At 39.8% G+C, this 7,500-nt stretch overlaps 1 pseudogene; it reads left to right on the top strand.

Moving 5' to 3' along the window:
* The first annotated feature begins 4,464 nt into the window (after window positions 1-4,464).
* The window catches only part of LOC137987989 (dnaJ homolog subfamily C member 13-like), a 34,266-nt pseudogene continuing 31,230 nt past the window's right edge, over window positions 4,465-7,500 (top strand).

The raw sequence follows: 7,500 nt of genomic DNA, 5'->3' as shown, positions 1-7,500 counted from the left end.
CACCGCGGTAACTTCATCACGGCGCCCTCTGAATCTGATGTAACTTTCGATTTTGCTCTTTTACTGGTGCAGCCAAAAGTACATCAGCAAAATCTCCCAGAATGTTTGTCGGTGATCGTACCTTTTTATATTCGGGGTTAAAAATTAATGTTGTTTTCGTGTCATAAATGTTGTTGCTGATGGCAAAATATTGGCATGTACTAAAACCCGAAACACCAAAACGAAACCATCGGAACGAAACCACCGAAACAACCGAAACCGTCGAAACCATCGAAACACCGGAACAAAACTTGCGAAACAACCGAAACAGCTATCGAAACAGCCAAAATGACTATGCAGATCACGAGATTTTCTGAAATTCTTTCACTCGTGATGTAGTTTCACTGTAAGTAAAATTAGTCATTTTGTTCAAACTTTAAGTTGTTCCCTTCTCCACAAGCACACAACAGACTTGGTAAATTCAGTCTCCACCATTAACTATCTCTTCGAAATGCAAGTACATTTCAATAATACAATAATTTACAAATGCATTAACATTCTTTTATCATAACTTTGTCGTCACGTCGTATTTTTGTTTGTTGCCTTGGTCTTTGCACTATTCCAACCTCGTTTTCACTTTGCTCGCCGTGTGCGCATCATTGCTTGACATAGTTAATAAAGGAAAAATAATGAAATGAAAGAATCTTCTGGTGTGCTTAGGGAATCGGCAAAGATTGTGAATAAAGAGCAACTGAATCAGGAAACTTGAAGGAAACCATTCGAGAAATTATTATAAGCGACAATCAGCCCGGAGGTCAAATTTTATACTGCAATCGAGTCCGTTTCGATGATTTTTTTCAAGTTTTTATAGCTGTTTCGTGTGTTCCGGTGGTTTCGTTTCGATGGTTTTGTTCTGTTGTTTCGGTGGTTTTGTTCCAGTGTTTCGATGGTTTCGGCGGTTCCGGTTGTTTCAGTGGTTTCGTTCCGATGGTTTCGTTTCGGTGTTTCGGGTTTTAGTACATGCCCAAAATATTTTATTCTCGATCGACTGTCCAGAAAACTTCCTTCTGCTCTTCCCAAAAACTTTGTACCACTATTTATTTACTTTTGCATCAATATTTGTTTCGCATAAAGCAAGCTAACAAAATCAGTTCCTTGCTTGGTCCGCATTTGTTAGCGTTAAAATAGAATTTTCGGTCCAATGCTTCTGTTTTCAGGGGTATATTGTTTTTGGTCTCCCATTCAGATACTAACCCCGCCGAATAGGGCTTGACTTCAGCGAACTACATGTATTGTAGCTGTCAGATGGCTCAGAGGGCACGCTTAAACTTGTGGTGAAAAGAAGTTGTGAGGGAACTTGAAAATTATCAACACGTCAGTCCAGAAGCCAACGTTTCTCGCTTCTCTTTTATTTGTTATTCTTCAGAGACTGGAATGCTGTAGTTCAATACCACACAATTCAGTGCCTTCTGATTTTCTGTAACACGTACCACAGGCAACCCAGTGTATGCTTCACGGAAGCATCTCGTTATTATTCCTTCAACTTTCTTTTCATAAAATGTTTCCAGTTCTTCCTGAGCTATCCAGAGAAGAGTTGAGTTTGCATCATTTGAGTCGTTCTCAGATCTTTGTTTTGCTTTGTTATATTTGTTTTGGAGGTTCATTTCTCTTTCTTTTATTATTTTGCTCTTTCTTTTTGAATGTTGTATGGAAAAATTTCTTATATTATATTTCAGCCAATCCCAGACACAGCGATAGTCCGAAAGCTCTCTGCGACCTTCCTCTACCCAGGCAGGGATCATTTTTGAGATTGTTTCCACATAAACATCATCATCCAACATACTACAATTCATTTTCCAATAGCCTGGGCCTGGTGCGCTATTATCTAAGAAAGCAAGTTCTAAGCAAATTGCGAAATGATCAGTTTTGATTGCTGGGATTATTTTCACTGTTTTGACACAGTCATGCAAATTGTTAGAAATCATCCAATAATCAAGACGACAGAAGATTTTTTGACGTTGTTGACTCCATGTAAAGCTCTTAACTCCAGGATTCTTAATTCTCCATATATCTATTAGGTCTAATTCATTCTGTAAACAATCAATGCTTGATATAACGGCTTTTCTGGGAGTTAAAATGTCACCCTTTTTATCCAGAGCGGGGTCCAAAGGGCAATTCCAATCCCCTCCGATAATGGTATTCTCTTCAGAATCTAAATTTTCATTTTGTAACAAATTTAATAGATTTGTGAAAAAAGGTGTAAGCTCTGTATTTCATGTTCTATTGTTAAATGTGTTTCTTGCAAAAAAATAAAATCTGCATTCCGTTTTCGGCACCAAGTGAAAATGGCTCTTCTCTTTTTAAAATTGCTTAATTAAGCCTCTCACATTTACGGATAATAATTTGACTGACTCACTCATCCAAATTGTTTACATAGCCTGAACTGCAGAAGAGATATATCCAATCCCTGATTTGTCGTTGATAGGTGAATAAGGTAATTAAAGGTACGGTCATCAAGTTTAGAGGTAAAATTACCTTTGTTAGCACAAATAAACAAAACTTCACATGCAAGCTAGACCTGATCAAAAAGCGAAATCTGCTTATGTACACTGAAAAAACAGCACGACAACAATTTCTAAACCAAACATTTGAACAACAACAAATACCAGCCAAACTTACGCTTACACTTAAACTAGTAGGATGTACACAAAACACAAAAACAAACATTCGACAGTTTATTCGGAGCGTCTCTGCAGCCGTGCTTTAGTTCTCCCCCACCAAGAACTTACATAATTGAACCATATAATGGGAGATTGTTTGTTTCAATTCCTCTGTATACCTGCCCATTAATTATCAGCCTGTCCACTTTAAAGAAGGCGGTGTTCTTTTCTTGCTTGGCCTTTTTAAGTACCAGATATAGAGTTTTGTGAATGCCTTCGATTTCTTTGGGGTAGTCGTTGGCAATTGCGGTGCTGGAACCCTTTAAATTTTTAATAAAGGACCAGACAAATTCTTTATCTTTAAAAAAACTGAATCTAGCAATTATCGGTCTCGGCTTGTTGCTCTGTCTCACGGGTAACCGATGGATTCGCTCGAAGCGAATTACGTTGACATCATTCTGTGGGATTTTCAAGTTTTCATTCAGAAATTTCTTGACAACAGCTTCTGTGTTCTCATCAGCAGTCTCCTGGACATTAAATATTTTAATATTTTCCCTCCTAGAGTAAGATTCTAACCTGATTGACCGGCGCTTCCAATAGTCGAGCTCTTCTTTAAGCGACGTAAGCTCATTCTCGAGACGTTCCATGTTGGAACAGGCATAGATTACTGTAGCTTTCAAATCTGTGATTTCCTTTTGAGCGAACTCAGTGCTAACTTTTAGGTCTTGGCTTTCTTTTTCCAGCAAGGATACTTTATCTTTGAGTGCCTCTAGCTCAGTCAATGAGTGAAGGATCTTGTCTAGTTTGGGGTTAACTTCTGCGAATTTAGCTTCGCAGCAATGTCCGCTGGAATCTTCCTCTTGTAATAAGTCTTCATCGGTTTGCGAACCACTTTCCCGCAGTCTTTTTCGGCATTCAGATTGAGCTTTTTTATGTTTACTCATTATTGAGCGGGAGATGACTAAAAGGGCCAAAAAAAGTTACATCTTTCGTCAAATTACAAAGCTTTCTATCAGGAGCTCACAGAAACACGTCCACCTCATGCGAGGTCCCAGTCCCAGTCCTTTACACCCAGACTTCAAAAGGGAGAATCTCTAACCTGATAAAGAGCTCTGGTGTTGCTTTGAAGTCTTTACACCCAGACTTCAAAGCAACACCAGAGCTCTTTATCAGGTTAGAGATTCTCCCTTTTATTATATGGACAGGAATGTTTTACCAGGAACTAAAACACTCCTAAAATCAATACGACCATTGCATCCTGGAACCGAGTGGCATATAATTTGTATGTAACGCGAGTGGTCATATTAAGCAACGATGTCACGATTGCCAACTTTTTTTGTTTGTAGTAATACCCACTATTATTTTCTGCTTTTCAATCTCTGCGTGATTTTGCTAATTGTAATTGTTAATTGTTTAAATGTAATGCACTACTACTCTATAGTGCTTTGAATCCTGTAAACTGGATTTGAAGCCTTACAGTGTATTACATTTCAAGGCAAATGTGTTGTTTTATGTATTCTTCACAGTACTGTCCAATCCCAGCGATATCATACCCTCAGCTAGAAAATGAATTGTTCTGCAACATATTTTACTTGCGACATTTGTGCGACACAGACAAGTTTCCTGACTGGCCAATCTGTGTAGTTGCCCTGTAGTGGGCCAATAATTATAGTGATCAATATTGTTAAACCTGGTTGGCAGCTGCTGTAGTGGGTCAATATAGTGTTCAATATTGTTAAACCTGGTTGACACCTGCTATGGCAACGCAAAGGCAGACATAAAGACGAATCAGAAGGGAATACTCGTGTGAACTTCCGTAACTCAAATGCTGGCGCCAAAGCAAGAGAGAGAGAGAGAATTCAACCTATCGCACTTGCATTCACGCCTGCGTATTCGCAATTATGAGTGCAAGGTAACAATATCAGTTCGGTGCCACCGCAGTTGAAGTTAAAAACAAGGTAGCGTCAGCTGCGCTGCCATTTTGAAGAGTGACTCCAACTGCACCTGTGCATCTTATCTTCCTTACTTTAAATTTACGATCTACTTTTGAACGTTGCTTTCGTGTTGCATGTGCAATGACCTGGGTTTATCTGCCTTATTCTGCCAATAACAGAAACCTAGAACACAAACCCTCGAAATTTCTGCTTGTACATCCACATCTACATCTGGCAATAACACTTAATGAAAGGGAAGCAATTTTTTTTACCCCAAGCTTTTATAATCCCGCAATCTGCCTCTGCTCGCGTCAACTTTCTCTTATTGCGATAGCCAATCAGAAATGCTCATTTTGAGAACTAAACCAATCAAATTGTGAGAAAGTTATAGACAATGCTTGCTCTGTCTTTGTGTCACGATCTTGGTCACTCTCTGAAGCAGAGATGTGGTTCCAATGTGGTTCAGCGTTGTCTGCGCCTCGTTAGACAACGCTGAAGCACATTCAATTTGTTAGATCGCTTTCCAGCCGGGATCCTCTTAGTACTAAGGTCATCCCCACATGTGAACAATTGTGTACACTTTATAGAGCAATGGAAATGATGTGATTCTGTTGTCAACTTTCTTGATGGTTTTAAATGTTTGTTTAATTGTAGGACATGTTTGAGAAGGTGAACAAGGTTTACGAGTTCCTGTGCTCCAAAGACTCGTGAAAAGTCCAGGGTCCCGACCCACACAACATTGTACTTATTCTCAAAGCTCAGTCCATTCTCTTCAAGCGATACAAGGAAGGTATGAGAAAAGAAAGTTAACCCAACGACAACAGCAACAGTCTCAAACGTTTCTTCAAAATATAACTTTGCGCAATCATCTACCGTCTCCTTTTAGTTGTACAACAGGGAGTTTACGAAGCGATGACGGTTACGGCAACCACAACGCCAGAAAACAATCATTTCATTGGTTGAAAGAGGGAAAATGATCGTACTGCATGTGTGGCTTGCATTTCGGTACAGTGTCTCATTATGCGACAAAGCAACAACGTGAAAAGACGAGTCCTTGGTGTTTTGCTGATTTTACGCAAAACATTGCACTGTAATGCATGCCGCCCATGCAGTACGATTGTTCTATTATTTAACCAATCCCCAAATTTCACATTACGTCGCTAAATTTGTGCCCCAAACTAATCCTTTAATGTTTTGCGAAGACTAAAGGATTATTTTTGTTTCGGTGAAAAGATGTGAGTGGAAACCGGAAATTAGATTGTTTTCGTGGGGTTTGCCATTGTCTTGCTGTCGTCGTGGTCGTCTTAAACTTTAAAACCTTTAAAACTCTCCTTTATGCCTAGTAGCTTCGAATTGAGCATGAAATGGGCGAAATATTTGTGTCTCATTGTTGTTGAATTATATTATCCATATTTTTATATGATTCGTCTACTCTTGTAGAGCTGCAGCCATACAAGTATGCAGGATATCCTATGTTGATAAAAACAATCAGGATGGAAACGGAAGGTGGCAGTGTGTTCTCCAAAGATGCCCCTCTGTTAGCCACTACCAGTGAACTGGCTTTTCACACCATCAACTGCTCTGCGCTTAATGCAGAAGAACTCCGCAGAGAAAGCGGGATGGAGGTACGGAGTCACGAGATACTAAGCAAATCCCGCAAGTTCCTATGGCTTCCATTCTTGCCTCCCAATCCACTTATGTCCAGAATTGCAGGCAATCAAAAGAAATGACGAAAGAGAGAAGTGACCCTCGCATCGCTGGCCAATTTAAGCATGTGTTTCTAAAAAAAATGTGTACCAAAAATAACGAAAAAAACAACAAATTATGGCAAGGAAAAGCAAATAATATTCGGACAGGAATAAGCAACAATAGCTTGATGAAGTAGGAATGGGGACCCAATCAGTAATATTTTTGGGGGAGGGGGTGGGAGGTTGAAGTTCCTCTCCTGGAGGGATACGAGTATCACAAAGAATGGATGGCAAATTGCTTGCCTGGCCTTAAACAAGAAACCTTGGAATACACCAATGTTCCGTTGCGAGAGCGGTTGGTTCGACATACCAACACAAGGCATAAAAACCTAAGGAAAAAATTAATGCACCTAATGCATTTATCAATGCCAAGGTTGAAGCCCTAAATTGTTGTTGAGGAATGAGGGAGTGAGCTACTGTCGGGAAGTTGACGTAACGACCCTTTCCTTTGGGGTGGATTTTGACACATAACTTTGCTTTGCCTCAGGGTCGAACAATTTGACACGGCCATCATTTTGGAAGATGGAGGAAACCTTTTGGCGGGTATTTGATATTTAGTAGGTTCTGAGGGGTATGGAACTTGACGCTGGCTTCCATTAAAATGTCAAGTTTCACCGGGTGCCACATTTATATACAGTCATGTAGCATTTTCACCTCGCCAGTCTAACACAACTTCATGTATTTATCATGTGTCCTACCTGACTGTGATGGATCCATTCTAGTCACAACTGTCTTTCTATCAAAAAAGGGTCTCTTTGAAAGACCGGTTTTTGAAAATTGTTTTTTGTAGGCGTTGCAAGAAGCATACAGTCGCTGCTTAGCTGAAGTAAGTGCGTTTACAGAGCCGGGCGGTGTACCAATTCAGGTGAGATTCGTTTTGTTTCAGTTTCACTGGGGCATGAATGCTTTCACGACAGGGCATAGGAAATCGTCTGAAATCGAGTGCATTTTCGTGATTTATGGGCAGGAATGATTTTGGGAAGAGTGCAGTAGGCCCTTTCCAAGTTCATGTCTGCCTCCTCTTTAAAGTGAGTCTAAGTGTGAAGTTTTTCTTATGAAAATTAGTTTTCAATAAGTATGTGAAGTAGAACTAATTACCATCACAAAAACTTTGCACTAATAGACTCGCATTGAAGAGGAGGCAGACATAAACTCTGGAAATTTCCTATATGAGAACTT

Source organism: Montipora foliosa, unplaced genomic scaffold (assembly GCF_036669935.1).
Source record: "Montipora foliosa isolate CH-2021 unplaced genomic scaffold, ASM3666993v2 scaffold_401, whole genome shotgun sequence".
NCBI lineage: Eukaryota > Metazoa > Cnidaria > Anthozoa > Scleractinia > Acroporidae > Montipora > Montipora foliosa.
This window is presented reverse-complemented; position numbering and strand designations above follow the sequence as displayed.